The sequence below is a fragment of the Odocoileus virginianus genome, chromosome 18 (assembly GCF_023699985.2).
Source record: "Odocoileus virginianus isolate 20LAN1187 ecotype Illinois chromosome 18, Ovbor_1.2, whole genome shotgun sequence".
In the NCBI taxonomy this organism is placed as follows: domain Eukaryota; kingdom Metazoa; phylum Chordata; class Mammalia; order Artiodactyla; family Cervidae; genus Odocoileus; species Odocoileus virginianus.
The window spans coordinates 29,842,552-29,851,194 of NC_069691.1; the positions used below are offsets into that span (position 1 = coordinate 29,842,552).

General features: G+C 38.2%; 1 pseudogene; it reads left to right on the plus strand.

Moving 5' to 3' along the window:
- Positions 1-222: 222 nt before the first annotated feature.
- On the plus strand, positions 223-1,866 carry LOC110130553 (ras-related GTP-binding protein D-like; annotated as a pseudogene).
- The last annotated feature ends 6,777 nt before the right edge of the window (positions 1,867-8,643 follow it).

Here is an 8,643-nt window from a genome sequence, read left to right on the forward strand (position 1 = left end):
AATTTTATGAATTATATTTTTACTGTTAAATATTTAAAAACATTTTAATCTTGGACCTGGACGCGGCCGCCGTGGGGAAGTGCGGTCTCCACCTCTGCCCACGGACCTCGGGACAAAACCTCAATTTAGAAATAGGTTGCCACGCGCAGGCCAGGAGGTTTGGCCGACACCCCCTCCCCACCAGGGACCCTGTCATTCCCCGGAGGGAGGGCAGTGGGCGCGATGAGCCAGGTGCTGCGGAAGCCCCAGCTGGAGTAGGAGGGTGAGCTGGTGGTGCTAGCGGACTACGGAGATGGGTCCCACTCCTCGGACGCCAAGCCGGACACCAGGGCGGAGGAGGGAGTTCTGGACTTTAGCGACCCCCTTAGCACAGAGGTGAAGCCAAGGATCCTGCTCGTGGGCCTAAGAAGGAGCGGCAAGTAATCCATCCAGAAAGTCGTCTTTCATAAAATGTCTCCCAAGGAAACTCTGTTCTTAGATCTGCCGGGAGGACGTTTCCAACAGCTCCTGTGTTAATTTTCAGATTTGGGACTTCCCGGGACAGATTGACTTTTTTGACCCCACCTTTGACTATGAGATGATCTTCCGAGGGACAGGAGCACTGCTATTGTCATAGACTCCCAGGACGATTACATGGAGGCCTTGGCCAGGATCCACCTCAAGGTGACCAGAGCCTACAAAGTCAACAGCGACATCAACTTTGAGGTGTTTATTCACAAAGTGGATGGTCTGTCAGATGACCACAAAATTGAAACCCAACATGAGACAAGTGCTCGTGCCTGGTGCACTGGGAAGACCCAGAGGGATCGGCTGGAGGTGGGGGGGGGGGGGGGGGACTGGGATGGGGAATACATGTAAATCCATGGCTAATTCATTTCAATGTATAACAAAAACTACTGTAATGATGTAAAGTAATTAGCCTCCAACTAATAAAAAAAAAAAAAAAAAAAATTGAAACCCAGAGAGACATTCACCAGAGGGCAAATGATGACCTTGCAGATGCTGGGCTATAAAAAATTCATCTCAGCTTTTATCTGACAAGCATATATGACCATTCAATTCAATATTTGAAGCTTTTAGCACAGTGGTTCAGAAACTGATGCCACAACTTCCCACCCTGGAGAATTTGCTAAACATATTTATCTCAAATTTTGGAATTGAAAAATTGTTTCTTTTTGATGTGGTCAGTAAGATTTATATCGCAACAGATAGTACCCTTGTGGATACGCAAACCTACGAGCTCTGCTGTGACATGATGATGTGGTCATTGATATTTCTTGTATTTATGGCCTCAAAGAAAATGGAGCAGGAACCTCCTGTGACAAGGAATCAACAGCATTATAAAGCTGAATAATACAACAGCTATTTATTTAAAAGAGGCGACAAAGTTCCTGGCTCTTGTTTGCTCTGTTAGAGAGGAAAGCTTTGAAAGAAAAGGTCTGATTGACTATAATTTTCATTGCTTCCGAAAGGCCATCCATGGAGTTTTTCAGGTGAGAATGAAAGTGATGAAATTGAGAAAGGTTCAGAATTGGCTGCAGAAGAAAACAGGAGCCACCCTCAACAGGACGCCAAGGGTGCTGCTGTAGGTGAGGTTTCAGGAACATCTTTTGAAATCAGATGTTTCAGTGAAGCTGCTGCTCTCATTTGCACTAAAGGAAGACGAGAAAGGAGATTGGGACACAAGACATACGTTTGTTGTAAAAAAAAAATCCTGCCACCCTGTCTTTTAATCTTCTCTTTTTTAAATAAAGTAAGCACTTTGAAGCAAAAACTTGTATATTAACAATGAAGTGAAATCTACTGTAACTTCATTATACAAATGTAAACTTTTATGTTCTATAGTAAGAAAAAATCCTGTGTGTGTACTGCCGGGAACTGTGTATGTACATTTTCACTTTTCCATGGTTTCTTTTTCTCATGGAACTAAAGTTTGATGAAACAACTTTTCTAAGCTTTGTTCTATCCTTGGTGCCTAGGACATGCATACTGAGTCCGTAAACATGGGGCAAATGGAAATTAATCAAAAACTGATTTGTTAGCAATGACTTTTTTAAGCATGGGAATCTTTGCTACCAATTTGTTGAGAAAAGTCAGTCTTCCATGGAGGAACAGATTGGGATGGCAAGTTCCAGGAGCAATAAGACCTGTCCCCTGTTTATAATGGATATAAATAGAAGTTTTATAGAATAATATTAGCGCCAAACTTATCTAACACTTCTATAGTTGTGAGAGTGCTTCCCTACCTGACAGTTTTTTTTACAAAACTCTATCTCAACAGACATCTCTAAAATCATTTTATACAGAGAGGTTACTTCTTTCTGCTGTGTTATTGTTGTCCTTTGGGACCATATTTCCAAAATGGTGCCTATCACTGGAGAGAAATTGGAATGCTGGTGAACTGCAGGGTTTCTGAATGCTTTTCTGTACCCACCTCCCAGGCTAAAGTAACATCAGAAGATACATGATTTCCCAAATGGAGATGACTGGCAATTGCAGATTTGAAAATATATCCTATATAGTCCTATACAATTTTTTGCCTCTGTGGAATGGGCCTCTTGCCATGCAAGACTGCAAATGTTTATTTAGGACCAGTTTCTTTTCTTCTTCTTCGTTTTCTTTTTTTTTTTTTTACATTGCTCCATGACCACAGGCAATATTTCAGTTCTCTGCCACAGAACTGAATCCTGGTGGGCACATTTGTTACCTCTGAGTCTCCTTCTCAGCCGTGACAGTGTTCCTCATGGACTCTGCTTGTTTCCACGTTATGATTGAACTAGAGCTCAGCTTGCCAGCAGCATGCTCTGAATGGCTAAAAAAGTGGCCCTGAAAACTGCTAAAAGTCAGTGGGCAAGGATGACCAGAGGAGGCATTATGGTTAGCTATGTGTCTGTTTCTATGAAATTCTTCCTCTTATGTTTACTTTAGACAAACAGCAAGTGAAGAGATTCTAAATCTACCCCCATCCCAAACCACTCCAAGTAGATAATTCTAGGTCCATCCCAAGGCTCAGTGCCCTAATGCATGTTGGCAGGTATTAGAAAATATTCATATGTATATATTTTTAGCAGAGCCTCATAGGGATAGCAATGCTGATCCTAGCAAAAATGGATAGTTCCTAAAGCAACTTTTCCTTGAGACTATCCATGGCTTCTTTCTATCCTCTCCTTGTCCATTTGTCCCCAAGTCCTATTGCTTTGAGGCTGGAAACTGCAGTTTAAGGTGGTAGCTGATTTAAGGTTTGAGCCCTCTCAAGGATCTGTGCATTTTGAAAGGAAATTTATTAAAATCATTAAGGTGCCCTAACTCCCTTCCTCATAATTCCTGCCTAGAAGCATTGTGTAGGAATCCAGGGCTCCAGGGAAGTCTTTTTCCTAATTTCCAAACCTATAACCTGTTGGACATTTGCCAACATGGTACCTGGAGGTGTTCATTGGAAGGACTGATGCTGAGGCTGAAACTCCAATACTTTGGCCACCTCATGCGAAGAGTTGACTCACTGGAAAAGACCCTGATGCTGGGAGGGATTGGGGGCAGGAGGAGTAGGGGACGACAAAGGATGAGATGGCTGGATGGCATCACCGACTCGATGGACATGAGTTTGAGTAAACTCCGGAAGTTTGTGATGGACAGGGAGGCCTGGCGTGCTGCGATTCATGGGGTTGCAAAGAGTCGGACACGACTGAGTGACTGAACTGAACCTGGAGGCTATTCTTACAAATCTAATTTTTTAATATTTTTTACACAATATTTCTTTTTGAAAACACAAATAAAGAATCACTTTTTAAAAACAACTTTATCCTCAAGATAGAGACATTTGCCTAACTGGTAAATCACATTACTTAGGTATATATATTATTGTAACTAGGTGGAGCTTCCATTTTTAAGCTGGGTATATGGTGAGTTTTTGTTAAAATGAGCCTTAAATGCCTACTACTTCAAAAGCAAATGATTCTTTGGGGGAAAGGCAAAGTTAACGCTATTGCATGAGACTCAGGTTCATGGTAGTAAGTGTACTCTTTGATTAATGACTCACTGATACATAGACTACTGCCTCAAAGCCTCAGCATGATGATGACCTCTTAGTTAAAGAAAAATGGAGTTATGTCCAAGCATTCCATTTCTGAAGTCTGTGCTATTGGAATCACAAAATCTCTTCAGTTGCTTTTTCATTTGTTTTTGATATGGGACTTAACTTTCTTGTGTGTGGTCACCTTTATGTCTCAAATCCACTGCTATAAATACATATAAGTATACAAAATAACGTGTAAATACAAAGCCCAAATACATGGCTATGGTGACTGCTCTGGAATATTTCTGCTCATTTTCAAAGGTTGAGAACTTGACCTACAGGTTTTCAGGACAACTAGAACTTCTATGTGGGAGTGAGACTCTGAATTATCGTCTTTGGTTAGTTTCAGTAATATAGATTAGTGTATATGGCCAGAATGGCATATTTCTTTTTTCCTTTTTTTTCAGAGTGGCGTATTTCTGATGAAACAGACATTAAAAACTGGTTGACATTCATTGACAGTACTATTTTGTGAATATGATATATTTTGGACCCTTAAATATAAAATGAATAAAAAAACACAGCAATAGTGTAATGTACAGGTTATATGTTAACTCTGTTTGAAATATATTTAAGAAAAACAGCTGAATTGTCTTGATTATTAAAGTATGGTATGCATTAAAATTTTTTTATCTTATATCATTGTTAATTAGCATCCTTGTGTTAGTTTCAAGTGTACAGCAAAGTTATTCAGTTACACATATACATATATTTTTTTTCAAGATTTTTAGTTTATTACAGAATATTGAGCAGAGTACCCTATGCTATATAGTAGGTTCTAGTTGGTTATCTATTTTAAATATAGCAGTGTGTACATGTCAATCCCAGCCTCCTAATCTATCCCTCCTCCTCACCCTTCCCCTCTGGTAAGCATAAACTAAAATTTTGATTTATTAGAAATCTACAGTTGGTTTAAAGTGTCCTGTATGTATCCAGTTTATGTTTTCAAGTGATGACACAATTGTCTCAACACTACTTACTGAATATTATTGATATTCTCAACTGGGTTGAGTTGCCCCTCTTTTATATTCTAAATTGCTGTATGGTTTTGAATTTATTTCTGGGTTCTCTGTTGTACATCCTTGCCCTCTCAAGTCATGCATCTATACCATGCTGTTTTAACCATTAGAATTAAAACAAACAAACAAAACCCTGGGATGTTCCTGGTGGTACAAGAGATGGAGTTTCAATCCCTGGTCTGAACAAATTCCACATGCCTCAAACCAGCTAAAGCCCACACACCAAAACTACTATGCCTGGGCCACAACTCTTGGAACCTGTGTGCCCAGAGCCTGGCCTCTCCAGAAGGAAAAGTCACTGCAATAAAAAGCCTATGCGCTGCAACAAACAGTAACACCCCCATCACTGTAACTAGAGAGAGCCTGTGTGCAGCAATGAAGACCCAGTTCAACCAAATACATTAATTAATTAAAAAATAAAGTAATAAATCTTGTATCATATATCTCTAGATCATCACTGCATCTCATACTCTTAAAATAAAAATTCTTGATTATTTTTCATATTTTCCCCTAAAGACAATTAGTTGATTATCATCATCTGTTTCTCCACATAAGCATTTACCCAGAACACATTTACTGTAAAAATTGGGAATTGCCACAATGTGCTTTATCAAATGACAGATGTGGCAAGAAGCAGCCCTGTTTAGAAAAGAAAAAAAGAAACAATTCTATCATATGAGAGAAATATTTCCAGAAATATAAGCTCTGTTTCCAGAAAGTTCCCTCCACCAAAAGTGCCTCATCATTCTTTAGCAGTGACATCAAGAAGATAAACAACTTTCATACTTTAGAATATATTAATAATAAAGTTTGAATATGAAATATTTGAGGCTCCTTCTAAACCAAACTATTCTGCCATTATGGTATATAATATCATTTTCTCTCAGTCATATTTCCTATATAAGTCTGCTCAAGGTAAGATAAGTTTATCTGCAAAACAGTGGATGCAAAGTATTTTTTCTATGGTTTCTAGTTTTAACATAATAGTTACATTTTTAAAAAGAGGTTGTTTTTAATTTATAAAAACCTTAATGAAATTTTTTTAAAAATCAGGGAAGCTTTCTATTTAAAACAAGACTTTGGTAAATCTGTGTTCAATAAACTACCACAGTTTTATACTTAATAAGGCTAGATCTGTATCTTTTAAGGGCAACATAAAAAGTCATAACTGTAGCAAATGCTATTTTCTATGTATTGCAGAATTTTTTGGAACTTCTAGAAAGAAGGGAAACATATGCATCCAGTAATGATGCAAGAGAGATCAAAACAGCACCTTCTGTCAACAGTAGCAATTCAAGCAAATCTCTAGACACTGCAGATTCTTTATAGCCAAAGAAAAGTCCACCAGAGAGATCAATGTGAAAGATGCATCCTACAAAGTGGTGTCATTTTCTAAATTTTATGTTGTAAGTAGATTCTGCTTAAGACAACCAAACTTGCTGTAGGAGAAGGGCAGGAGAACTCAGATTTACTGGGCACTAAATGTGGTACTTTACATGCCTACTGGCAGGACTTCTGTATGTGTTCCACTAAGGTGTGGTTGCAAATAGTGGGCTCCTGAGCTAAGCTGACTAGGATCTGAATTTACTCTTGGCCACTTACTAGTCACATGGCTTGGGTGCAGGTTATTTGAGCTTTCTGTGATAACATTTTCATCATCATGAATAGTAAAATTAAAGTATTGTAAATATTAAATGAGTTAATTAATATTATGCATCTATAACAGTGCCTGACATAGAATGCTAATTAATATTATCATAATTTCCACTTTACTGACAAAGAAACAGTTTAGAGGTAAAGATATTTACCTTAATTCATATGTTGATTCAAGTGGTTTCTAGTACTATTTGGTTTCTATTATTTGGTGTCTAGTACTATTCTCTCTGAAGCCCTGGTTAACAATTTCCTCTAGACCCTTGCTAATCAATGTGTGCTCCTTGGACCAGCAGCATCAGCATCACTTGGGAGTTTGTTAGCATGCAGAACCCTGGGTCTGTTTCAGACTCCCAGAGCCAGAATCTATAGGTGAACAAGATCCCAGGTGATTGCTATGCACAAAAAGTTGAGAAGTACCACAGAACACACCAGTGCCCAATCAAAGCTCTGCTCAAGATTCACCTGCATGCAGTCTTTTGCTATAGAAACCTCCATTATCCCAGAGAAGGATCGATCTTCAATACTTTAGGCTCTATTTTCTTCTTTGTAAAGTGCATAGCCTAGAGGCTAACTCTTGGGACTGGTAGCTAATTTGTCTCTAGTTGAACTGTTTCTACTATTTTCTCTCTCTCTGTCTCTCATTTTTTTTATTCCTGCATTTATATGTTGAAGAACTTATTTACCACTGCTCAAGGTTCGTTGTGCTCCATGGTTCTTAGCAAAATTCCACTGAATCATGCATTGTTAGGGGCAGGATTTTATGAGAATAGAATACATTTGATAGATTATGGAATTAGACAAAATTAGTCCAAATGGTAATCCTTTAACTTAAAAATGATACAAGTGAACTTATATACAAACCAGAAATAGACCCACAGACATAGAAGACAAACTTATGGTTATCGAAGGGGAAAGGAGAAGGGATAAATGAGTTTGGGATTAGCAGATACAAACTACCATGCATAAAATAGGTAACCAAGGACTAGAGTACAGTGAAGAGAACTATACTGAATATTTTGTAATAACCTATAAGAAAAAAAAAAAGAAAAAGAATGTACACATATATGAAGTGAATCACTTGCTACATACGTGAAACATTATAAATTATACTTCAATTAAAAACCAAAGGTCATGACAGCAAGAATAACAAGACATAGAAATAAATAAATATAATTTGTCTCTAAACATTGTATTTAACCTCTGTGTGATTTGTCTCCTTATCCTTAAACATGGATATATTAATAAATATATCTCAGGGTTGTGACGGGTAAATAAAATCAAGATACAAAAAAGCACACAGTGCATAATAGGGACTCAACAAATTTAAAACTAACTCTGACCTACAACAGGATGTTTCCTGTCAAAGTTAAGGCAACTCACACAGAAGACCCACTGCATTTAAAGGGATGGGAGACAATGGCTGCCTTTAGGGAAAGCAGGGTGTTCAAACTGTATTTAAAGTAATATCTTCTATATTTAGAAGACTTGGAACAAGCCCTAGAAGGGCTCTGTTTCTTAGAATCATTCGTTTCATCTTGGGCTGTACAAATGTTATTTTAGGAGGGTATTTTTCATGAGTTGAAAGAAATCTTGTCCTTTTAATCACATCATTTTTTAAAAATGTTGCACCTATCTTAAGAGAAATTCTTATTTCATATCAGAGCTAATTCTTTACATGGGAGCATAGCACCAATTTTATTAACAAAAAACTGAGGGTAGTGAGCAGAAATTTGCCTTCTGTTATTATGCAGGAGAGAACGCTCCTTCCATAAAGAAGTTGCATCCTCATGGCTGGAAGGCCCAGCAGTATTTGTGAGGCCCCTTCCATCGTCTGGTTCTCAGGGCCACTGTGCAGTACACAAGAAATGCCAGTCAGGCATACGGCTGTTTTGCTCT